The sequence below is a fragment of the Podarcis bocagei genome (genome assembly GCF_964188305.1).
Source record: "Podarcis bocagei genome assembly, chromosome: 4".
NCBI lineage: Eukaryota > Metazoa > Chordata > Lepidosauria > Squamata > Lacertidae > Podarcis > Podarcis bocagei.
The window spans coordinates 100331272-100356649 of record NC_138128.1 but is presented as its reverse complement, the minus strand read 5'-3'; the positions used below and the strand labels follow the sequence as shown (position 1 = coordinate 100356649).

Here is a 25378-nt window from a genome sequence, read left to right as displayed (position 1 = left end):
CAGCCCCCAGAATGGGAGCCAGAGTGGCTCCCGGAGCTTGCGGGGCTGGGGGAGGCCCAAGCTGGGGGTGGGGGAGGCCGAGCCGCGCAAGGTCCCAGATCGATGGCGAAGGTGCGCGCACCTTCGGCATCGCTCTGGGACCTTGCGAGGCTCTGGGCCTTGCGGCTCCCCCGCCCCCAGCCGCGCAAGGTCCCAGAGGTCCCGAACGGGTCGAAGAGCGATGGCGAAGGTGCGCGCACCTTCAGCATCGCTCTGGGACCTTGCGAGGCTGGGGGCGGGGGATGCCGGAGCTTCCCCCTACCCCAGCCCCCCGAACGGGTCGGAGAGCGATGGCGAAGGTGCGCGCACCTTCGGCATCGCCCTGGGACCTTGCGAGGCTGGGGGCGGGGGATGCCGGAGCTTCCCCCGACCCCAGCCCCGCGAACGGGTCGGAGAGCGATGCCGAAGGTGCGCGCACCTTCGCCATCGATCTGGGACCTTGCGCGGCTCGGCCTCCCCCACCCCCAGCTTGGGCCTCCCCCAGCCCCGCAAGCTCCGGGAGCCACTCTGGCTCCCATTCTGGGGGCTGGGGTCGGGGGAAGCTCGGGCTTCTCCCGCCCCAGCCCTGCGCCTGGGGGGAAATTTTTTTTTTCCTTTATTCCCCCCCCCCCAAATCTAGGTGCGTCCTATGGGCTGGTGCGTCCTATAGGGCGAAAAATACGGTACCTTGTGTGGGTCGGAGAGATGTTATTGTCGGCCATCTTCCAATGCGCCCCCTGGTGGCCCCCAGGAGGGACTTCTCTTGTCAGGACACCACTGCAGGGGAGGCCCTTTCCTGTGCCATCAGCACACAGTAAGGTACACCTTTTGGTGGGACAGCCAGCCTTGTTTTGTTCCAGCTCTTTTTTCACAGACCTCACAGACCTACCTGTGCCAGAAGCAGAACTGCTCCATTGACAAGTAAGAGGCGGTGTCAGAACTCTTGATACATCAAGTGAACATCTGCAGTGTGGGATTGACTTTGCTGCTTTAGGTAACCGGCTGTTTTTGCTCCTGTGTCTGGAGGGGAGGGCTGCTGAAGACCTTAGTCTCTTTCAGGTGCATCTCAGTGACTCCAGAAATAGAATTTTGGAAGCCTTCAGGAAACTTAATGGCAAGTGAGCTTCACACTCCACAATTCAGTAATCTTTTTCAGTACAATCCTTTTGGGCTGGCTTCTCCATTTCCCCTGCTTGATCTCTTCACAGTTCTGTCCAAGAGCCCACCACACTCAGGGGAAGCCAGCTCTTCCTGCAGAAGTCAGGTCAGTAAGAAGAGCTGTGTTCCAAAAACATTTCTCTGGAATTGGCGGGAAAGGGCCGGGGACAAACTAATGAGTCCAGATGGCTTTTCACAGACCGGCAGAAGGAACTTCCAGGCCCATGAATTCACACTTCAGAGGGACAAAGAAAAAGGTGAGCATAAAGGCAGCGTTTGAAGACTGGAACCAGTCTCTCTGTTGTGTCCTGCAAATTAATGGCAGTCAACATGGCACTCTGTGACTTAAACATATCTAGGTGAATATCCCTTGCTTGGGAAGGGACAAATCCTTGATTGTGTTCTGTCTGCAACTTCATAACATTTAAGGGTTTTCCCCCCTGAGAGAACATTCTGTATTCAGAGTGTTCTCTCAGGTTTTGCTTTTCACCTTGTTGCATTGCCAAAAAAGAGAGCAAAAGGCACTGGTGTTTGGCACTCCTGGTTTCCAGGACGGGGTTCAAGTAACTGCGGTGCCCTTGCTTACTTTCAATGCAACCTCTATCTATCTATCTATCTATCTATCTATCTATCTATCTATCTCTCCCCCCGAAGAACTAAATCAAGCAACTTGCTCCCCTGATGCATTGTCACTGGATAACGTGGCTGCTTCCCATCCTAGCACCCCCAGCCATAGGGAACAAACCACTTACTACTTCTTCTTCTTTTAAAAAAAGACTGTCTCTTAATTTTCCATTGTTTGTTTAGGAAGTAACCTAACTATACAAACAAATGATCCTATTTAGATTATGCAGAATGTGGAAAAGGCCGGGATGAAAGAAGAAATGGCATCACGTCCCCTCATTAGCAGAAGGTCCTTGCTGTCCGCTAAGTCAGTCCCCGCGCACTGAGGTAAACCCGGCGGGGCGTTTTGGCTGGCGGGCTGGATTTATGAGCCTGGCGGGCCGGACTTGGCCTGCGGACCGTAGTTTGGGGACCCCTGCATTATAAGAACCGCCCATCCAGATCTTCAGGAGGGGCAGGATTGCATTTTGCAACATTTCCCACAATAGTTTGTGGAAATTTCTTTCTTACTTCGGGGCGGTATGTTGATGAAGGGAATGGCACACCATCCTCTGCAACGAGATTTTCAAATTCCACACTTATCTGGAACATGCACATTTTTGCTAGTTATCTGAGGAAACATTGTACAGTAAACTGGAAGAGGAAGTGTGAGTCATTGGTGCTCCCATGCTGGCGAGGGAAGGCGGGAACAGGACCAGCAAGAGTGTTGCCTGCGCAGGGGTGGAGGGAGGAAGGGGGAGAAGGCAGGATTGGCATCAGAATCATCTGAGTGGCTCTCTTTGACGGGAGGGGGTGGAGGGAGGAAGGAGGGCAGGATTGGCATCGCCCACCCACCCTGCTCCCATTCCTGCCCCCTCGGGAGAAGCAGCTTTTGGCGTGCACCCGCCCACCCTGCACCCATCCCTGGGTGGTAGATCACTGCCAGTTTTTATACTGGATCGCAGATCACACCCTACTTCTGGTTGGACATGCCTGACCTAGAGGTGTGAGAGGAAAATGACTGATAAGCAAAACAAAAAATCCTCTTGTTTTTCCTCAGAATAAGGAATAAAATATTTTTTCAAAAAATAATAATACTTTTGCTACAGTTTAATTACACTGACACAACGCTCCCAGATCCACGATTCAAAGTGACTCCAGCACGAGCCTAAACAAGGAGTGGTCCTAGGACCAAGCTAGGAACTTGATGAACATATTGCTGCTGCCACATCCTGGCACGGCCTTTGTACAGCACAGGTCCTCAGTTCCTCTTTCCTCTCATTTGTCTTCTGAATCAAGTTAAAGAAGCTGATGTGTGTTGATTTCCTATTTTATATTGCTATGGTAATAGGATCTCTATACTTCCCTGAAGTTTCTTTGCTTAAGCTTTGAGCATGTGACCAAGACAACATTTTTGACTTCAAAATTGTATTAAGTAGATTGGGAGAAGAGATTGCAAGTATAATTTGGGTAGCATTCATGGATATTTTCCAGGGTTTGGTCTCTTTCAGCCCATCAATCTGAAAATAAATACTGCTGCCATTAGGTTACAAACTGCAAAAGTGGCCACACACAATGCTATTGCTGCCTTTGCGCATCAAGGCTATGTGAAGGACATAATGTAAGCATATGGATTTCATATCACACAAATTTCCAGGGGCGACTTCAGAAAATAGCTACTTATGGAAAGCCTCCAATATTTTTTTTAGTAAATGAGTTATGTAAAGATTAGAAAAGGCCAAACCAGAATACTTTATAAGGTAAGAACATGGATGCATGCCACATGAAAATATTTAAATGTCTTCCAGATGTGAGCACCCACCCACCCTCTTTCTGACTTGCAATTTGATGGTTGTATTAATAAAATACCAAGCATATACACTTACATTTAGTTCAATATTTGTTTGTCTCTTCTTTTTGCCCAAGTTCTTCAAGTCAAAGATCCCCTACTGTGTAATAAATCCAGAGAAGAAAGTTGAATCAGCTACCAATGAGATAAAACATCAAAGTTTCAAATGCTTTGAACCTTTTCAATTATTTTTATGGGTTTATAATGTAAACGTGCAAACCTAGGGTATAGTTCATTGGCAATATGTTTTGTGTGAACCACCTCAGAAGTGAATAAGGTGAGAACAGGTACCTCCTTGTTCACTGACACGGTTGCTGCCCAAGAGTCCTTCTTGCCCTGCCTTCTCACAAACTTGGTGCATAAGCTAAGCACAGTGGGCTGGATCTGGACAGGAAGCTAGGAACATTTATGCTGCAGTCCTAACTGTGTCTACTTAGAAGCAAGTTCTATTGAAGTCAGTGGAGGCTTCTTCCCATGTAGGTGGGTTTAGGCCAGTTCCTACTGAAATAAGTGGGACCTAAGTCATGGGATGCGGGTGGCGCTGTGGTCTAAACTACAGAGCCTAGGGCTTGCTGATCAGAAGGTAGGAGGTTCAAATCCCCACGACGGGGTGAGCTCCTGTTGCTCAATCCCAGCTCCTGCCAACCTAGCAGTTCCAAAGCACGTCAAACTGCAAGTAGATAAATAGGTACCCCTCCGGCAGGAAGGTAAACGGCGTTTCCGTGCGCTGCTCTGGTTCACTGGGGTCCCTGACCATTAGGCCCAGTCACAGATGACTCTGGGGATGTGGCACTCATCTCTCTTTATTGGCCGAGGGAGCCGGCGTACAGCTTCCAGGTCATGTGGCCAGCATGACTAAGCCGCTTCCGGTGAACCTTACCTTTACCTTCAAGTCAAGGCTGCAATCCTAACTCAGCTTACCGGGAGTGAGCCCCATTGAATTTAAAAGCATTTACTTCTAGGAGGCATGATTTGGATTGCGCTGTTAGTCTGGATCCATCCTGTTCTCTACCCTCCCTCACAAATGCCACAACACCACTGATCTATGCCTGCTTTGGCTGAGTAGCCAGCATTTCAGCAACAACCAGCTGAACAACAATCATGGACCTCAGCTGGGTCTGGGTGATGATGTGGTGCAGTTAATGGGTTATGGGTTACTGTTGTTCTCTTAGTCTTAAGGATTAATATCTGCATAACAGTTGGGTTTCTTTTCCCTCTGTGGTCTGGGTCTCCTGGTTGAGACCCCTGTATTAAATACCTAAAATAGAAAACAAATAAAACATTTGATTCACCTAGCTAAAAACAAAGCTAACAAATGAAACATTTCCTTTTCCTTCTAGAAAAAAAAGCTACGCATTTGCTCTTTTGCTGCTTTGGAAAGAATTAGTAAATAACCAGGAAGTTATTGAAAGGGCTGTCACATGGAAGATGGAGCCGACTTGTTTCCTCCTGCTCTGGAGGGCAGGACCTGAACCAATGAATTCAAATTGCAAGAAAGGAGATTCTGGCAAGAAAGGAGATCAGGAAGGACTTTCTGATGGTACAGGCTGTTTGACGGTGGAATGGACTCCCTCGGAAGGTTCTGGACTCTCCTTCCTTGGAGGTTTTGAAGCAGAGGTTGGATGACCATCAGTCATGGATGCTTCCATTGAGATTCCTGCATCACGGGGGGCTGGGCTAGTTGACCCTTGTCATCCCTTCCAACTTATTTTATTTATTTTTTTCAATGCTTATTACATACAAAAAGAAAACAATACCGAAAGGGGGTACAACTTAAGGGGGGATGGAAAAGGAAAGAAAATAAAATTTGCACAATCTGTTAATAAGATAAAAATTATGACAAAAAATTGTGATTGCAATTTCATGTTACAATAAAAATAAAAATCTCTTTATCTTTTACACCCGACCTCCCATTTATTCCTTAATTCTTTTTACATAAATTTACTGCCATGTCAAAATAGTGTTTTTTATGTTAATATTTTCACATTTATAAATGTTTGTATTTATATAAGCAATTAATAAAAACTGCTGGGATCACTCAAAAGCTGCTACAGATTTTAACATGGTATAATTTTGTTTAAGATATGATCTGAAGGCCTCCCATTTTGATACAAATTCAATTCTCGGTTTATTTTTTATTTTTTCAGACAGACTATCTAATTCAGCATATTCAATCAATTTTTGTATCCACTCTTGTCTAGAAGGAATTATGACGCTCTTCCACCTTGTGGCTATAAGAATTCTCACTGCCACTGTTGCATACAAAAAAAGATCTTTAATTTTTTTAGGAATATCTGAATCAGTAATGCCCAATAGATATGCCTCTGGTTTCCTAATAAATGAGATTCTTAACATTTTTCTAGTTCAAAGTGGATTTCCTCCCAAAATTTCTTTATTTTGCTACATTGCCACCACATACGGTACAGTGAGCCTGTTTGGTCTCCATATCTCCAACAATTAATTTGGCTCTTTTGTACATTTTGGCTAATTTCCATGGAGTTAAATACCACCGGTGTTGCGTTTTTAAACAAGTTTTCCTTTATGGCTTAGCACGTAGTAGATTTCCAATTATTCTTTCACAGGTTTTCCCATTGGGACATTGTTATAACATACTGTACCCAACTCTCAAATTCTATGATCCCGTGATTCTGTGAAAGTGCTCTATCATTGTTCAGACTCTGAATTCACTAGGTCACCCAAGGTCCCCTCCCCCCAGCCTCAACTCCCTTCTCATAAGAGATATTAGGTTTGAACTTTCCAATGCACTGCACGTATCATTGCTACTAAGAACACGAGAGGCTCGTGACAGTTCCATACAGTGTGTGTGTGTGTGTGTGTGTGTGTGCGCGCGCGCGCGTGCACACACATTCTTTTCCTCCTTCTCCACAGTCATAAAAGACCATGAAAGTTACAAATCAAGCCTGGAAACATTTGCCTGCGTGGTCATTATTTCAGTGAGAAATAGCACTTACATTTAAAAAGACAGAAAGGCTACTCCAGGTAATTTAGCACTGAGTATCAGAACTAAAACTGAATTTCTCACTCTCCTCAGCTGCAACCCTAAGCACATTTGCTCAAGAGTGAACACAGACCTATTTTCAGGTAAATGTTCATAGGACTGTGCTGTGAAAACCTTTGCACATTCCTGTTTGTGATAACTACTCCAACATTGTTCACTTGCCAATAATGTTCAGTTTGTATTTTCCTTAAATAGAGCTACTATATTTTCAGCTCCAATTGCATTCAGTATATAATAAGCACAGCTAAAGGTGTCAGGAAGTGCAGAGTACCATTTAGAACTGCACAAGAGATTTAAGGCAGAATATAATTGCCCAGGTTGGAACCTGGCCACAAGCTATGTTTAATACATCTAGTCTTGCAAAAATACTGTGGGAACTTCAAGGAACACAAAAGGTCAGGACTTTGGTGTCTGCTCTGAGCTGAAGGACTGCAGCTTCATAATGAACATTACAAATAGTTCAGCCCCAGAAATAAATACTTGTTAATCAGTTAAGTATTCCTATGCCAACATTCACTTACTGAAACATTAAATGCAGCAGGGAATCCAGGATACTGCTACAGGGTTTGTTTTTCTTTGGATGAGAGAGAGTACTTGAGAGCCATGATATCTTTGTTTCAAATATTCAAGCAGAGTATAGTGAAATCAAGTTCTCAGCCAGCAGCAAAACTGCTAATCCTGCCTTAGGGCCAAACAAACATTCATTAGCTGCAGTTCTGGTTTTTTATTGAAAAATTGCAGACACACAAGGGGTAGATCCTTACCATGGATACAGCATGTGTGTGTGAGTGAGGATTCTCTCTTTTCCCTTGCAAAAATAAAACCACCCACTCCTGAAGTTAGGAGCCTTAGGAGAGAAGTCCCCATGGACACCACTGCAGATCCCTCCCCCAAGTTGCTACTGTAGCTACATGAGTTCTAGTCAGGTCACACATGGCCAGTTGCCTCAGCACGATGGAGAGCTCACAGGGAGAAACCTGCTCTGAAAAGGGTTGGAACCTTTCCCACCTCTTACAGAGAGATATTCAACAAAGCTTTACTCAGAGTGAAACCTGATGTGATGGTCCCGGGGGGAGGTTACCGTGAGGCGTAGTCAGAGTCTGGTCCTGGGTCGAGGGTCTGGAGACTGTCCACCAAGGGCGAAGCGGGGTCCAAAGCAAGAAGCCGGGCGTGGTCGGGAACTCCGGAAGAACAGGTCTGGGTGCTGGCAGAAACAGGTTTCCAACGACGTTGCTCCCGCAACCTGGGACTGGGCTGACTGACCTTTATCTCCTCTGGGGCCTAGGGCGGTCCCAGCCCACAGGTGACTCACCTCTCCTGGCCGTAAGGCAAGCACTCCTCCTGAGAGAACCTAGTTCCTTCCACCTCTCTGCCCTGAGCCTCTGCAGCTCAGGAGAGGCTGGAGGGTTACTGGACCCAGAGGCAGCCTCACCTTCTCCTGACAGGGCTGGGAGAGGAGCACCAGCAGGCAATGGGTCCTCAATCACCTCCGGAGCCAGAGTGGATTCATCTGGTGTCTGCTCCTGAGGATCCGGCACAGGTGAGGGACCTTCAGATTCAAGGTCCTGCCCCAGTTCAGCCGGCCCTGGAGGCGGGGACTCCTGTGCAGGCTGGGATTCCTCCGGTTCAGCCTCTGAATCAGATTCCCAGGCCATCACACCTGACTAAGTTAGGTCCATAAGGTCCATATCTAGTTACATGATAAGTTCAGTTAACATTTCTCTAAGTATTTTCTTCTTAGTACAGTGAAAGCCCTACTTTCTAAAATGCCTTATTTTGATATAATTCACTAAATGTAATGCATCCTAAAAGAGTAATTAAAGATGTTAGCCATACATTGAAACACACACTTATAGATTAGGGGACAGCATGTGTCTATGAATGCAGTCCATATAATCAAATGTCTATAAAGTTCATCACCTGATGTTCTTTTTACAGGAAATGTGTTTCCATAGGATGATTGTACAGGATGATTGTAGTCTAGAGTTAAAAGTGGTCTGCTCGATAGCTCCGCTGGTTAGAGCATGGTGCTGATAACACTAGGGTTGTAGGTTCAGTACAGCTGCATATTCTGACATTCAGGGGGTGGACTAGTTGATCCTTAGAGACCCTTCCAACTCTACAATTCTATGGTTTTATGATTCTTACAGTTGTGGGTTTTACTGAAGGGTAATCTAAACTGAAGATAAACCTCTTATTTAGCTAAACTGGTCTCTATATATTGTTGACTATGCTTTTTTTAAAAAAAGTGTTGGGTTTTATTGTGAATATAGCCAATAATCTATCAATGACCCATTGGTAAGCTACATGAGTCAGTTGTCTCTATTGATACATTGCTTTTCCTGGATAGTATTCAAAGCATTTTACCCCTGTTTTGTAGTTGGCTTGATGCAGTAAGAAGGAAAAATAAGGTGACATTTGGAATGGCTAGTATGCCGTTCAGAGCTTTGTTCTCAAGATTGCCTCCAGACAACCTACATATCTACTGCTGGTGAGCCCTCTACAATAAACTTGAAGACACTGTAAGTGAGCTAAAAGTTCAACTTTGTTAGAAAACAAAGACTGCAGTAATAATCATGATGCTATCAAAACAGTTTCTATCAGTGTTGGTGATGTTACACTGACACACTGCTGACTCAAACAGATGTGAAAGAATGGCCTTTTTATTCCTAGTTCCTCAATCTCAAACATTAGGACAATCTCCACAATGTAATTTGGTTGACCATTTGAAGGGCTAACAAGTAATATGAACATGCTAGGAAGGAACAGGTGGCCAGATGGGGTGCTGGGCCAAAGGTGCTCACCTGATCTCCTGACAGCTCAAGCCCTGCTGCTTGAGGGGCAGTCAGTGTGCTGCAAATCTCCACAATGTAATTTGGTTGACCATTTGAAGGGCTAACAAGTAATATGAACATGCTAGGAAGGAACAGGTGGCCAGATGGGGTGCTGGGCCAAAGGTGCTCACCTGATCTCCTGACAGCTCAAGCCCTGCTGCTTGAGGGGCAGTCAGTGTGCTGCAAATGTACTAGCAGAGGCAACTCAGTACTCCTGCTGCTGCGTTTGCACTGCACCAACCTCCTCACACCTCCTCCTTACCCTCTGTTAAGTAGGAGCAAAGTCGGCAGTCCCGAGGTCAGGTGAATGCTGCCTCCCCACCTCACCCCACTGCCCACTCTTGACTTTGCTATACTCTACAGCAGCCTCCTTCAACCTGGGCTTCCTAGGTGTTGTTGAACTATCCTCAGGGATGATGGGAGTTGTAGTTCCAAGAATATCTGGATACTGAGGGTTGAAGAAGGCTTATCTGGAGGTGCACAGACAACAGCTATCTAGTAAAGTTTCTTCAAGATAAGTTGTAGATCCATGGATTGCAAAGGAAGAAAAATAAAATGCAGAAAACAAGATCACAAGGCAAAGAATACTTTGTTCTAATATGGCAATGCAGTCCATAGTATTTTGAATCAACTGTAAAGTCCTTATGCTGCATATGTTACAATAAGCTTAGCAAGATTAGTAAGCCATTGTTTTTACGTGTATGTACTTGGAACTGTGTTGAAACTACAGGTTGACTTGTGCAAATTTATTCTAAATATGTTTTGGCCTAAAATGGAAAAAGAAATGTGTTACCCATCAGGACTAGGACATAAGAATGAATGAGGAGAGCAGCGCACTAACTAAAAAGAGTAGAAGTGCTTGCATAATAGAAACAGCAAGAAAACGCCATTGTAGCCCAGAAGGGGGCAGTGTAGAGCGATAATTTCCCCCCAAATAAAATCATTCTTAAAGACACTTTTGTAGTTTAAGGAACATAGGAATAGTGGGCCTCCACAGTGTGCTAGTGCATGTATGTGTAACTAAGTCTGATTTCTGTGTTAGTTTTTTTACAGTGAGGCTTGATACTGCATGCAGGCAAAATTACCCATCAGTTATCCTTGCTATTTAGCACCAAGGAACCAGAGATATTCCCTTATAAAGATCATGCCACCTCTCTGCACAAAGAACAAGCGTCCTTGAGAGGACCATAGTTGGGAATTGCTGACTATCGTGCAGACAAGGACATTTGCAGAATGAAAGCGCACGCCGATCCATTTGTAAATCTTCTTGAATATATGAAAGGATAATCAGACTGGTGCAGACAGCTGAGCTATGGCACATCTCATTTGAATTCCCTCTTTCCCTAAGGCCTTGTCTACAAGAAATATGCATACATTGAGCTGCAAAAAAGCAGGAAACATGCCTGAGAACAATGCCTATCTCTACTGGAGTTCTGAATGCATTTAATTTTTTATCTACTGCTTGTTCTTCTAACACAAACTTTTTAAATAGCTTCATTCATAAAGCTCTGATATATCCCAGTTTCTCTGGGTATCGTTTTCTTCACTGTTGTTCAATGATGGTATTTTGCAACAGCTGCCCATATGCTTAATAAATGAATACCATAGAAAGAAGGGATCTTAGGCTTAGATGACCAAGTCCACTCCTCTGGTGTGTGCAAAAAATGCAGAAGAGGGTTTGATTTGGTATTTCCGCTTAGGATGGGAAAGATTCAGGAGACTGAATTGTGGGAAGGGATTGCAACTCCCCACCCCCACCCCCCAGCAACAGCAATTCCTAACAGTGTGTTGGGAAGAACAGTATTAAATGTTTCAGCATCCAGCCTCAGCTGCAGGAGCCAAGAGGAAGGAGGAAAACTGGATCTGAGCTGCTAATGAGCTTATTGGCACATCTGAGGACCTGAGGACCTTTTCTTGCTTTCACCCTCCCAGTGGTGTTTGCCCCATCCCATAACCCGTAGCCATATCTCGCACTGTATCTGCATGCACACAAAAGCTCATACCAATAACAAACTTCGTTGGTCTCTAAGGTGCTACTGGAAGGAATTCTTTTATTTTGTTTCGACCACGGCAGACCAACACGGCTACCTACCTGTAACTAGAACTGTACCTTTAAGATACATTCAAAGCACATTCATTCCGTCAAAGAATTCTGGGCACTGTGGTTTACCCCTCACGGAGTTGCAATTCCAAACACCCCTTAACAAACTACCACGGCTTCTCCTCCACTCTTTGGGACGCCCATAGTGTTGCCTGATTCCCAGTGGCAGAACTTGGGGTCTAGGATTTCGGCAGTGCACTGTGCAATGCCAAATTTGGCAGGCCCCGACCTCTCATGCTCCATTCCGAACAATAGTTGCGGTGGCCCCTGCTGAAGCCCCGATGCCCTGTGCCTGCCCGGTGCAACTGAATTTGTCGTGATCCCCTAAAGCAGCCTCTGTCAACCCATCTTTTGTGTGCTATACTGGCACTTCCCTTGCCTTCAACTCCTTAAGCACACACAAGACCTGGGAGAGGAAAGGGATCAGTAGCTACAGTAGTTATGAAGCCTAAATTCATGGGGGGTTTAATCTGTAATAAATAAACATTAAACAATGTAGATCTAAGAAGCATAGCATAGGTTGGGCAGCACCAGTTAGGCTTTACGCCTGGTCCAGCTTATGATAGCCTGGCTGAATCCTAGTTTTCAGTGAGGCTGCCATTTTAACTTGTGTACAGTTTTAATCCTAAATTCACCTCAGCAAATGATGTTTGGTGAAGTGCTACACAAATGCTTTGGAAATGCCCATTCTTGCATTTCAAGTTAACAAAACCCACATTGTAGCTGGCAATCACTTTAGAGATGCATGCAAGAAAGCTGTCACGCTTTTAAAAAATAGAACTGGGCAAAAATGGTTAACATGACAAACCTGTAAGAAATTGCCTCTCTCTTTTTCATTTCTCAGTTATCTGAACCCACAATTTTCTTTGGCTGGAAATAGGCATTCAGGGAAACTTTAAGCTATTGTGCTGATCTTTCTTTCTTTCTTTCTTTCTTTCTTTCTTTCTTTCTTTCTTTCTTTCTTTCTTTCAAAGTCCTTATAATTCAAGTACAGAAAAATGTCAGGAAACATTTTGATTTTCTCCCACTTTTTATTTTTGAAAATGCAGGATCATGCCGTCCTCGTTTCATATCTAGAAATACTTGAAATAATATGCACTTCAGAGGGCAGCAGTCTGAGCAGCAGTTAAGCTATTATTGTTCACTAAGCTAAATAATAGGCTTTGATGAAAAGCCTCTTCTTTACTGTATTGCCCTTTATTGCTGTGCCTACATCTGCCCTGCAGTGTTCCTCGAAGTGAACACGTTTCTGCTTCCCCCTCCTGCCTCTTACTACTCCTTAATTAATGTTGCCTGTATAGAGAAAGAGTCATCCTTCTGCGCTGCAAAACTCTGCAGCTCACTTCTTACTCCGTCTCATGCAGCTGTATGGAGCTGGCATGGGAAAGGCTAATAAGGAGTCCTTTGTGAGTAATATCTTGTCAAAAATGCATTTCTCCCTTAGAGTAGCATTTATGACCTGCAGGAACCTCTAATTCAGCAAGCCACAGATTATCACCATTTCTGTAGCCAATGTACTGAGGCCATGAAAACGACAGCCTCTCTTGAACAGGGCTTGCAGAAATGCATCATCCTGGAACGGTGTGGTGCTGGGGCTGCCAAGACAGGTTTATTTTTGAGAAGCCTCTCTCACTAGCAGAAAAGCCCCAGTGCACACATGCAATAATCATACGTATCCCTTTGGATCCTGGTCACTGCCGTGTATGTCACCCAAGCAGATAATGGACTTGTTTTGTTCCCTGCAGATTTCCTTAGTTCTCATTCTCAGATATGAGGACCCATGTTGCCCATTGACAGAGGCAGATTTTGGTAATATGACACTCTGAGCAAGGACAAAATTTGGTGCCTTCCCATAATATTTATAATTTTCACAATAACTTCTTTTTATGTACAGTGGTACCTCGGGTTACATACGCTTCAGGTTACATACGCTTCAGGTTACAGACTCCACTAACCCAGAAATAGTGCTTCAGGTTAAGAACTTTGCTTCAGGATGAGAACAGAAACCGTCCTTTGGTAGCGCAGCGGCAGCAGGAGGCCCCATTAGCTAAAGTGGTACTTCATGTTAAAAACAGTTTCAGGTTAAGAACAAACCTCCGGAACGAATTACGTTCCTTAACCTGAGGTACCACTGTATTATTATTTTGCGCCCCCTCCTTTTGTCACCCTGTGCGGGGGAACCACCCACACAGCCTTAATCTGGGGCTGCCACTGAGACACTCTGGAGCAGGATTTGCGTTTCTCAACCATTTTTTGCACTTTGATTCAGTTTGCCAATGAAAAAAAACTAAAGCAGGTAGACAGCAAATAGAGAGAATGTAACATCTCATACAATCACTCTGAGGAGAACATGCGCACATAAACATGATTTATGTATCCCATGACTATGACCTGTTTTTTTCCCTTTACTTAGCATTATTCTGCAATACCATGTACTAATAAGCATGCCGCCTCTTTGTTTAAAAGAGGAGTCCAATAGGACTATAAAACACACAGTTCTCATAAAAAAGACTGCTTGCAATTTTTCCTAGTGAAGTGCATAAGATGTTTTACAGCAGCTTGATTTTGTACTCTGAGCATTTGTGTGGAAGGATTTGCTATGATAATCTCTCTGAAAGAGTAATTCACATGGCAACTCCAGTAGCAGAAGGTAAAGTATATGAGCTAATCTCCTGAATACAAAATACACCCTTCTTCAAGACCCCAAATATTCATGTATGGAGGGGACTTTGATTCTCATTAGAGATGGATAAAGGAAATTAATGTCTCCTAGCAAAGAATAATAATGATGCTGACGGTCTTGCCAGTGCTGGGAACTTAAATGTAAACCAGGCTCTCTAGCAGAGGAACAAGAGATTGACCTCAGCTTTTCAGGTGGGACCAGATCCACGTCTGAGGGAGCTCAAGGCAAGGGGTCCTCTGGTTGCCTCCTCCTCCTCCTCCTCCACAGGTAGGCCTGAGCGGCCTTTTCTGGCAACAGTGCTGGACAGCAGCAATGCTCTGGACAGCTTTCCAAACAACTCCAGGTGGCTGGATCCAATTTCCACTTCATTTCCCCTCCATGTCCCCAACACTGCATCATCACTGTGGTAATGTTAAATAGTGGCGAGACCCAGATGTCCTGCTTGGAATGCCTTTAAAAAAAGAAAGAAAGCAGGAATTCCAACGTCTTTCTGGATTTATTTTTTATTTTTGAAAGACAGAAGGCAGGAGGCTTATTGATCTCCCCTGCAAGGACGTTCTAGAGCATTGTAGCTGCTCCCCAAGGGACCCCGTTCCTAGTGGAGACCCCGTCTGACTGGGTAGAACGCCGAGTCCCCCAAGGGTTGCTATTGGGACCTATGTTTTAAACTTTTTCACGAATGCTTTAGAATTAGGGGTGAGCAGTGAGATAGCCAAGTTTGCTGATGATGCCAAATTGTTCAAAGCAATTAAAACAAAAAGGGATTGTGAAGAGCTCTGAAAGGATCTCTGCAAACTAGGTGAATGAGCAGGAAATTGGCAAATGCAATTCACTCTAAGTGATCCACATTGGGACAAAAAAGCTTAATTTCACAAATATGTCCATGGGGTCTGAACTGGCTGTGGCTGACCACAAGTGAGCCTTTGGGACTGTAGTGGTTGTCTTGAGAAAGATGTGAACTCCTTGTGCAGCAGCTGTAAGAAAAGAAGAAGGGCAAATTCCATGCTAGGGATGATTATGAAATGAATTGAAAATAAAATTGCCGATATAATGCAACTCTTTGGTGCAACCGCATGCAGGTTCTATAGACAGTTCTGTCCACTCACCCCAAAATTTCAGAAGAGAGTGACCAAAATGATCAGTGTGAGAGGTTACAATATCTGGAGCTTTTCACTTTAGAGAAATGGCGAGGAAGAGGGGACAGGATGGATGAGTTGCTTGCTTCATGGCGTGAGGGAAGTGGATAGAGAACAGCTTCCCTCCCTCTCTCACAGCACCGGAACTGAGGAGCATCCGAGGAAGCTGAACGTTGGGAGATTCAGGACAGACAAAAGAAAGTCCTTATTCACACAGTACATAGTTAAACTGTGGCATTCTCTCCCACAAGAGACAGTGATGTTCACCAGCAAATTCATGGAGGGTAGGACTACCCATGTCTATTAACTGGGGGGTGAGTGCTGCTGCCTCCAGGTCCTCCTTGTAGGCTCCTCCTTGTAGGCATCTGATTTGCCACTGTGAGAACAGGATGCTAGGATTAGACATTGACTTGACCCAGCAGGACCTTCTCCTCTTCACCAGCTGCAATGTCCAAATGGTCTCCAAGTGCAGCCCCACATAGAGGACATTGCAGTAGACCAGCCCAGAAATTGCTAAATTACAGAATTACAGCAGTAGTGATAAGATCACTTGTTCTATTTTCTTTCCCTTGGAGAAATGTATTTGTGGTTAGACAAAAGCCTATATCTTCTAGATTATAGAGCAGAATAATAGTACTTGACCATAGATTCAGGTCATGTATAAACTCAGCACAATATGCACGTGTAGGTTTATTTAGGGTCTGAGTTGAGACAAACAATTGCAAAAAGGAGATAAATAACAAAATAGTTCGATATGGCATTTTGACAAAGCTGAGTCTTTTCTGGTGTGTTCAAAACAGCTCTTTAGGTGGGTGACAGACAAGCAGGGGAACGGCACTAGATTATGTCTGACATTTAGTCTTTAAAACAAGTTGTTTGCCTACATCAAACTTCTGCTTCTATTTTTGGTGTAATTATTACTGAAAACCTAGCATATGAAATTAGAGATGTCAAACAAAGACACTAATGTATTTAAATAACCCCCTGGTCCCTCTGTCTTCCTTAATTTGGTTCTTCAAGCCTAACATATTGGTAATAGGTGAAGTGAAGGAGCTTGATACTGTTGGCTAGTAATGTAACCTGTTAAATATTCCCAGAACAATGTCAGTTGTGTATGAATTGGTTACCAACTGAATAAGGGTGACTTTATCATGGGAGATCACTTAGCAATTTTAAATTATTATTTTTTCAAACTATCATCTTTAGAAGTTGAGAAATCTGCAAATATAATGCTCATATCCCTGCATTTTCCAAGCTGCTGGGAAGCTGTTTCAACCCTGTCTTGTGCTACATAGTTTTGCTCCTTTTTATTTACCTGAGTGGCCACATAAAGAAAGTTTGTGGCATTTCTGCTTATTGATGAACCTGTTGGGAGGGACCCTTACGGAGGTGAGGTCCTGAATCACTTGCGTCATATATCACATCTCAAACTGGAAAAGGATAATAAGGCTGAAGACGGGAATGGAATGTGTGACGACTGAGTCCTGAGCAGCAAAAATATTTATATGACAAGGTTTTCTTGTCACGGTGTCTTGTGATTTCCTTAAAATATGTGAGCAAAGTGAGAGTGAGGCCCAGAATCGGGCAAAACCCTTGACTTTGCATTTATTTATTTTTTCAAATTATTAGGCTACTTTCTTGGACAAGGCACATACAACAATCAAATTATATGAAATCTGCTGGTTAGAGTGATGGGCAAGGAGCAGGGACCTCTGGGTTCCGGTGCCCCCTCACCTGGTGAGCTTGGACCAGCCACTCTCTCTTGGCCTAACCTCCCTTTGCAGGATGGTTGTGAGGATAAAATTGGTGGCTGCTTTGAGCTAGTTAAAAGAAAGATGGGAGATAAATGGAATAAATAAATCATGACTAAACTGTTCAGCATTGAGGCCTTATTGCTGGAGACTTCTAGGAGAGCACATGGAATGAACAAAGAGCATGATCCAGCCAAGGTTGTGCACTTGAAAGTGCCATTGGTTTCAATGGGTGAAGGCTAAGCACAATTGCTAAATGCTAACATGATAAATCAATTTGATTTAAATATATTTAACACTAGCAGCCTCTAACCTGGCACTGCTTGGGAATTCTAACAAACAAACAAACAAACAAACAAACAAACAAACAAACAAACAAACTCACTGCAGTTTGAAAATCAGTAGATAAATTCAGCACAGTTTTGAAAGGTTCAGTCTGCCATCTTGATTCAAAATGGCATCCAACAATATCCAAACATAGCCAAAAACCTGCTCCTTGATCTTAGGAGCCATCATGCAAAATATGGTCGATTGTGTATATGTGTGTGTGTATATATATAACCCTCAAAGTGGTTTACAAAGTATAAAACAGTAAAATCACAAAAGTTAAAAAGCTAAAACAGATTAAAATTACCTCGATTTCAAAGCATCTCGGTAGGCTTGTCTAAACAGGAATGTTTTTATCAGGCGCTGAAAAGAGTACAGTGAGGCGCCTGCTTGATTTCAATAGGCAGGGAGTTCCAAAGTGCAGGGGCTGCCACAGTAAATGGTCCAGTTCTTACAAGTGCAGAAATGGGTATTATGTGGCACCTGCAGCAGTGCCATTTGCAATGATCTAAGTGGCCAAGTGGGCACACGCAGGGTAAGGCGATCTCATAGGTTAACTGGTGCCAAGTTGTGAAGGTGGTAATAAGCTTGCTCTTTCCTTCTTTTTAATTCCATATTTCTGCTGAGCAATTTTAAAATGGTCAATATAGCAATTCCAAAGTCTGCCACTAGATGGCCTCATAGAAGCCAAGCTCCCCCCCCCCCCCACTGTAGAATCAGCCAATGTTTATTCATCTAAATCTTTGCTTTCTACGCTGAGCTGTTACTGCCACCTGTTCATTTCAACTAATTAGGACAACCTCAAATAACCTGAAGTGCATAATGAGCTCGAATGGAATATATCATTCCCTTTTTATTACACAAAGCACACTCTGCATCTTTCTCCAGCGCAAGTGACATAGATGAGATTTTGGTCCAGCGTGTACTCTTGGTGTTTTTAGCTGAACAATGAGTCAGATTGAGAAGAGAAGAGATCTTGACATTGTGCTGCTCTTGACATAGCACTAATTAAAATCCAAAGAGCCAAATTTTTGGATATTTGTAAAATATTATTGGGAGGTGGGGTGTTCTTTGTACAGTATTATCCAACACAAAAGGGAGTATTATCCCTGAGGGAGTTCTGCTTTTTTTGAGGAACAAATAAGAAACATACCATTTAGCTGTGCCACTTTGATAAAACACCAGAAACTTTGGGTTGTCATATATAGCAGGCTTTGACATCGAATGTCATTCCCCACCCTCACAGAGCACTTCCTATCAGAAAAAGGGAGAAAACCGTTAATCCCAATTTTACACCACTAAATAAATTTTAGAAAGGGGCAGGATTGGACACAGATGCACAAAACATTATTATTATTATTATTATTATTATTATTATTATTATTATTATTATTAAAAAACAAGACTTCTTGTGCTCTGCTCCCCCTTTCTTCCTGCTCCGGATGGCCCTCTGCCTGCCTCTCAGAGCTGGGCTGGGTCTTGGGGACAGTGCCCTCTCCTCCTCCTCCTCCTCCTCCTCCTCCTCCTCCTCCACTCTCCAGAAGCCGCCATGAGCTGCCCAAGGGAGGAGGCCGGCAGCAGTGGCCATGGAGAGGCCATGGGATGCTCCCTGGTAGCAGCAGCAGCAGCTGCCATCGCTTGGGACAAGTGCTGGTTCCTTCTCCTCCTCATCGAGGTCAGCAGTGGTGGCACAGGCAGAGGAAATAGGGGAATTTCAGGATCAAATCAGAAGCCGGGATGGTTTTCATAATGTAGCACCCTGCTTGTGGTTAACGCTTAGCTGGAATGAAATATTCAACGCAGCAATATAGAAATTAAAATAATAATTTATTTGCCAGACAAATAAATGAGAGACACAGTGGTATATGGATACCAAAGCTCTGCCCACTCCAGCCCTGATGGCCAGCACTTATATTCCCTCAGCCCAGCCCCCTTGCTCCTCCTTTGGCTGCCTCTGTCCAATCAGCCTGGTTGAAATTCCTATTGGCTGTTTGCTAGAACCAATCATAAAAGATACACCCATTTCCTATTACCTTTTATGGGAGACAAAGAGCTATATTTCCTTCTATCCATAAATGGCAGACAAGTAGCCATATATCTTACATTTGCCTCGACAAGGCACCTTAATTATCAGATCATCTTTGCCCTATTGCCCTATTGCCCTATTACCCCTTCACTCCAAAACAGATGGCTAAAACAGATGGCTCATGGTTTTAATTTTTATCTTAAACAGAGATCTTGGGTTCACCTTCTCACACACCATCAATGAAATAAGAATCTAAGATAAGAATCTAACATTTCTTACTTTCTAAATCCTTTGCATAATTACATTAAGCCAATATATTTCATACATTAACATATATAGCTTTTTAGAAGGAAAGGAACTTAGTAAAAACAGTTTCCAAAAGCAACCCCTTAAATTTACACCCCCCTTTCAAGCCAGCTGCTGTTCCCATTAGCTCTTGCCCTTTAACCTTAGGAAGATGTGGCTCGAGTCTGATGGGAGGCACATGGTATTTTCTGTTAAACAATAAATTTCACTATTTACCAACTCTTAATTGTGTTTTTGCAGCTTGATTGTATTCTGTAATATGTATGGTCACTGTAACCTTTGCTCCCAGCCTGTAATTTCCTTTTACAACCCTGAGGTACTGCTATAGATCAGGGGGGGCCTTGATCAAGAAGATAAAGAACTGCCAGAGTACTCAGCCAGCTGCTTTATGTCTGGCATGAAACATACAAACATTTGCAAATATATTTTTTAAGCTCATTTTAAAATACAAGCCTTGATCAGATGTCTCAATAATTCCAGGACTGTCCCTGGAAAACTAGGGCACCGCAAGCCCAGGGTGAAGTACCACAGCACTTCACAATGCCTCAGGAGACTAAGGGTGACTTGGGGAGGCCTGGCTTAGGTCTCTCCCTCCTGGCCTGAGCTCCGCCTGGGGGTGGCTACTCCTGGTCTGAAGAAGAAGAAGAAGAAGAAGAGTTTGGATTTGATATCCCGCCTTTCACTCCCCTTCAGGAGTCTCAAAGCGGCTAACATTCTCCTTTCCCTTCCTCCCCCACAACAAACACTCTGTGAGGTGAGTGGGGCTGAGAGACTTCACAGAAGTGTGACTGGCCCAAGGTCACCCAGCAGCTGCATGTGGAGGAGCGGAGACACGAACCCGGTTTCCCAGATTACGTGACTACCGCTCTTAACCACTACACCACACTGGCTCACTGGTCTGCTGCTGCTGCCTTGTACTCAAAGTGGGGCAGTGCCCCTTCTGGAACTTCTCACTGCTCTGGGATGTGGGGACCAAGCAGGCACACCTTGGAATGAGCAACCAGGATGCCGGACTCCTTCATAGGATGAGCTTTGCTCACCTGGGCTGGATCTGGACACATCAGAAAAGCATTTCAGGAAAACACATTGCAAACTTGATTATGGGAAATCGTGTTGGTGAAAGACAGGACTCCACAGTCCCCATGCTATAGCGCATATAAAGCACTTTTTCTTTACTAATGTAGTGGAGTCCCCAATCTTCTTGAAACTTTAACCTTCGGGCGGAAGATACAAGAGGCAAAGAGTGTGTTGCTACAAGTCTTCTTCAGGTCTCCAGAGACTCCCAGCTAACACTCTTTTTCATTCGGTTCTTGATTGAGATGGGAGAGACCTTTACAGCTGTCTAATTATTGTTACAAGCAAACGGATGAAGCTGCTATAATCAAATCCTACCTAAGGCAGAAGAAATACAAAACAGTTTGTAAAACTGTATTTTATTGGGTCAGCTAGTTGAATAAAAACAGGGACGTACTGGAACCTACTGCCATGTCCATTCGGCTTAGGTGTCTAAGTGCAAGAGTAAGGGGAAATAAAAGTTGCCAGAGATTTAGGACAATTCCCCCCTCCCACACAGCCCCCCCGACTCTCATGATAGTCTTTTCAGGGGAGGTTGCAAGGAGGAGGGGGCATTAAGTTAACTTACTTTACAATAAACACCCTCAAATTTAAGAAATCATTTTTAAAAACCATGTATAGCATATCAAACCTTGATCTGTGAAACATGACATGCCAACCAGTGACAAGTTCTATCAACACTATGGGATATTTATGTATTTAGAAGTCTACTTAATTAAAGAATTCCTAAGTGGTATACATAGGACTTTTACAATTCTGTCTTATCAATATACAAATAAAATTAACAAAATTTTAAAACACATACATGTAATTTTTTATATGTTCAGAGAGGTTTTGGTTGAAACAAAGACGTTTTGAGTAGGCATCTAAACTGAGGGTGGTTGCCAAATGTTAATGGAGACAGAAGTCCAGTCAACTCACTTATTGCTCACGACTTGTAACAAACAATTTAGAAATCCACAAAAATTGTTTAATTGCAAAGTTTCTTTTTTGTTGTTGTTCATTTATTTTTTCATCAACGCTAGCAAATGTAGGATGATGTGGATGAATGTACGGGTGGCAATTTGTGCCCCCCTTTTGAATCCCAGGTAAAAAGTTCTCAAGCTGGAACTATAGCTGGCAACCCACCTCTCAAAAGAGAGGTTTCACTCTCCGTCCTTTCACCCAAGCTACAATATTGCATTGCAGGCTTCCATGCCCTCAGAAGCCGCAGGCAATGAAGGGGAATGAGGCACAGAATTTTGCAGTGCAATGAGGTCACATGATCACATAATCATTATGCAAGAGGGGGGAGGGGGGAGGATGGGCCTGCTGTGTGCAATGTGCAGTTTGGGCTGAAATCAGCCAGAATCATATGGCAAGCTGAATTCAGTCTTTAGAATAACATTTACACCCTGGTGGAAAAGCAAAAGAGAGCTTTGCAAGCTGCGTGGAAAGTGCCAGTGGAAAGGAGCCAAGAAAAGCACCTGGTAATTGCCTCCTAGCAAGAGCAGGTTCCACACCAGCTGACTGAGAAGATGGCAGCCAGAGAGGTCACCCTGGAAAATACTCAACATTAATGAGGAGATCATCATCCAGACACGAAATATATATTTACTTGTAAACATTATCATGGCTGGGATCATCACACTCCTCTTGTACCTCAAATATGTTCACAGCCAATACACTGAAGTGTCAAAGCTTACTGGCAGGTATTTTTCTATTGTAGATAAATCTGTCTGCTGCTGTTTGTGTGACTGTATTTGTATTTAGGAAGTACCAGTGCACTGACAGGCTTTTACCTGTTGAAACACAATGTATAGGAGACATGAGGATTTTATTGTTGATCAAAATGTTAATTAAATTGTCTCAAAATCAATAACTGGAATTAGCTAGGGCTTGGGGGGTTTAGGATTAAGGACAAGACAAAGCTGGGGTAAAACAAACAAAAACCCAAGAGAAGCAAAATGCACTCTTGTGCTTTAGAGATTTGGGCCAGTAAAAAGAGCTGGGGGGAGCCAGCAACCCTAACTGTGTAGAGCAGGCATGGCCAAACTCGGCCCTCCAGCTGTTTTGGGACTACAACTCTAAAATCATCCCTAGCTAACAGGGCCAGTGGTCAGGGATGATGGGAACTGTAGTCCCAAAACAGCTGGAGGGCCAAGTTTGGCCATGCCTGGTGTAGAGAAACACATGGATAAATTTTATCAAAGCTATCTCAATTAGCTGGAAATCAGCGTCACCATTGAAGATCCCATTTCAATATAAAAACTATAGGACAGAATTCCTAACGCAGGTGGTTTGGAAGGGAGTCCAGTTCATGGCATCTTGGTGAAGTCCAACTCTGCTGGACTGGAGTCATGGTGCTGATTTAGGCCACTGAGCATGAGAACTTGTTCCAGGGGTTGAACTTCAGAATGATAATATTCTGAAGGCCAATCCCACAACTGATGGACAGATATTAGTACCTAGAGCTTCAGAGACACACTGAGATGTCTTGGGCAGAAGGCAAGATCTATGATTGAGAAGCAATTATTCTTGAACTCTCTAAACACTGAAGCACTGAGGTCACTGCCCTTCACACTAAAGCACATGTTTGTAATAGATATAATAGTTCTGCCAGCTAAGGCTGGACTTGCATCTCAAGTGTGAAGCCATAAAAATGAAATAAGAATTTAAGCTGGAAAAGGACATCTAGATAGGGGCTGGGGTGGGGAAAAGAGGGTAAAATACCACATAATTAATTGTAGCTGAGAAAGTATAAGACACAAGAGAAAAATCCAAATATATGTATCAGTTCCTCTTATTATTTTTGGAGAGCACATGGTAGAGCTCTAATACATTTTTTTCCATTCTGTTGTTCATTTTGTAAGTGGCCACCTTTTGCCAAAGGTTCTGTGACCTCAGTGAGTCAATGTCATGGAAAAATCCAAGAGCGGCAACATGGAGTGTCACTAATACCAATGGGGGCACCATTGGCACTTCTGGTTTGCTTTGCTGCTGTTCACAGAGCCTTGACTCAGGAGACGTCTTTGAGCGAGAAGTGAGTGAGTGCTTCTTTGTCAAAGAGAATCACTATGTGGTGTATTTGAAATCATCATGATTAACGTCTGGACATTAAAAAAAAACAGCAGCACACACACAGGAGAAAACATCCAGCCAATTGTATTATTGCTGCATTTCTTAACACATTCCCATTTTTGTGGGGAGGGGTGGGAACCATTCAGTGTAGTTTGGCCAACAGGAAACAACTGAGTGAGGAAGTGCATCAAAAGAGTAAATCAGTCAACCCAGCAGGATTGCAATGTAATGCAAACGGGAAAGTGTGTTAGCGTCTGCACTAAATGTGCAGTAGGCTCTTTCCATGTTAGACCTCCTTTGCTGGATTGGATGAGAGCATGTAATTCAATACATTTGGGCATAACTCACTGCAGGACAAAGATATTGCAGGTCCACTTACAGAGCAACCCTAAGCATGTCTACTCAGAAGTAAGTTCAATTGAATTAATGGGAAGTTTGTTTAGGCTTGCAGTTTTACTACTCTGATACATTCAAAGCATGTTGTCTCATATTCTTAATGAATTGCCACAATAAGTAGAGTATAATTATTTGTCTATGAAGAAGGTGCTGTGCCAAAATATACTGGGAATATCATACTTTCTAATAAATTTCTACCCATTTAGTAACATGGAACCTTGACATCTCTTCTTTTCGTTGGTTCCTAATGCTTTGGTAGGGGATGCGGTTGGCATTGTGGGTTAAACCACAGAGCCTAGGACTTGCCGATCAGAAGGTTGGTGGTTTGAATCCCCGCGACGGGGTGAGCTGCTGTTGCTCGGTCCCAGCTCCTGCCAACCTAGCAGTTCGAAAGCACATCAAAGTGCAAGTAGATAAATAGGTACCGCTCCGGCGGGAAGGTAAACGGTGTTTCCGTGCGCTGGTCTGGTTCGCCAGAAGCGGCTTAGTCATGCTGGCCACATGACCCGGAAGCTGCACACCAGCTCCCTCGGCTAGTAAAGTGAGTTGAGCGCCGCAACCCCAGAGTCGGTCACTAATGGTCAGGGGTCCCTTTACCTTTACCTAATGATTGGATGCTGCCCCTTTTCCTGCACATGCTAATTCAACCTTCTTTCATCCACAGCTTCTCTTTGTTATCCCATTTTTGCTCCTGAACACATATAATTGCACAGAAATGCTCCACAGACATGCATGTATTGGCAGAGAAACTAGGCGTAGCCTTTCTCCAGATTTCATAGTGAAAGTTAAGAGGTGTAGGCATTTAAACAAAATGACTAATGAACAGATCTACTTTCCTGTTGTAGTACTGTATACCCTTTGATATTAGTCATTATTCTACCTGGCTTTAATTGCATATGTAGATTGATATGTTCAAGATTGATGAAGCACTTAATTCTCAACAAAGGAGGTAGTTAAGAAGACACATTTTCCACCAATGAGTTTGATAGATAATTTAATTAATGTCATACATAATGTGACCCCTGTTTCATGAGAGA

At 43.7% G+C, this 25378-nt stretch overlaps 1 long non-coding RNA gene across 1 annotated transcript; it reads left to right on the top strand.

The window, feature by feature from the left end:
- Window positions 1-708: 708 nt before the first annotated feature.
- LOC308585919 lies at window positions 709-5527 on the top strand. Its single transcript, XR_014007680.1, has 4 exons — window positions 709-1282; window positions 1376-1433; window positions 2022-2127; window positions 4969-5527. It is a non-coding gene; the product is annotated as an uncharacterized lncRNA (long non-coding RNA).
- Window positions 5528-25378: the final 19851 nt, after the last annotated feature.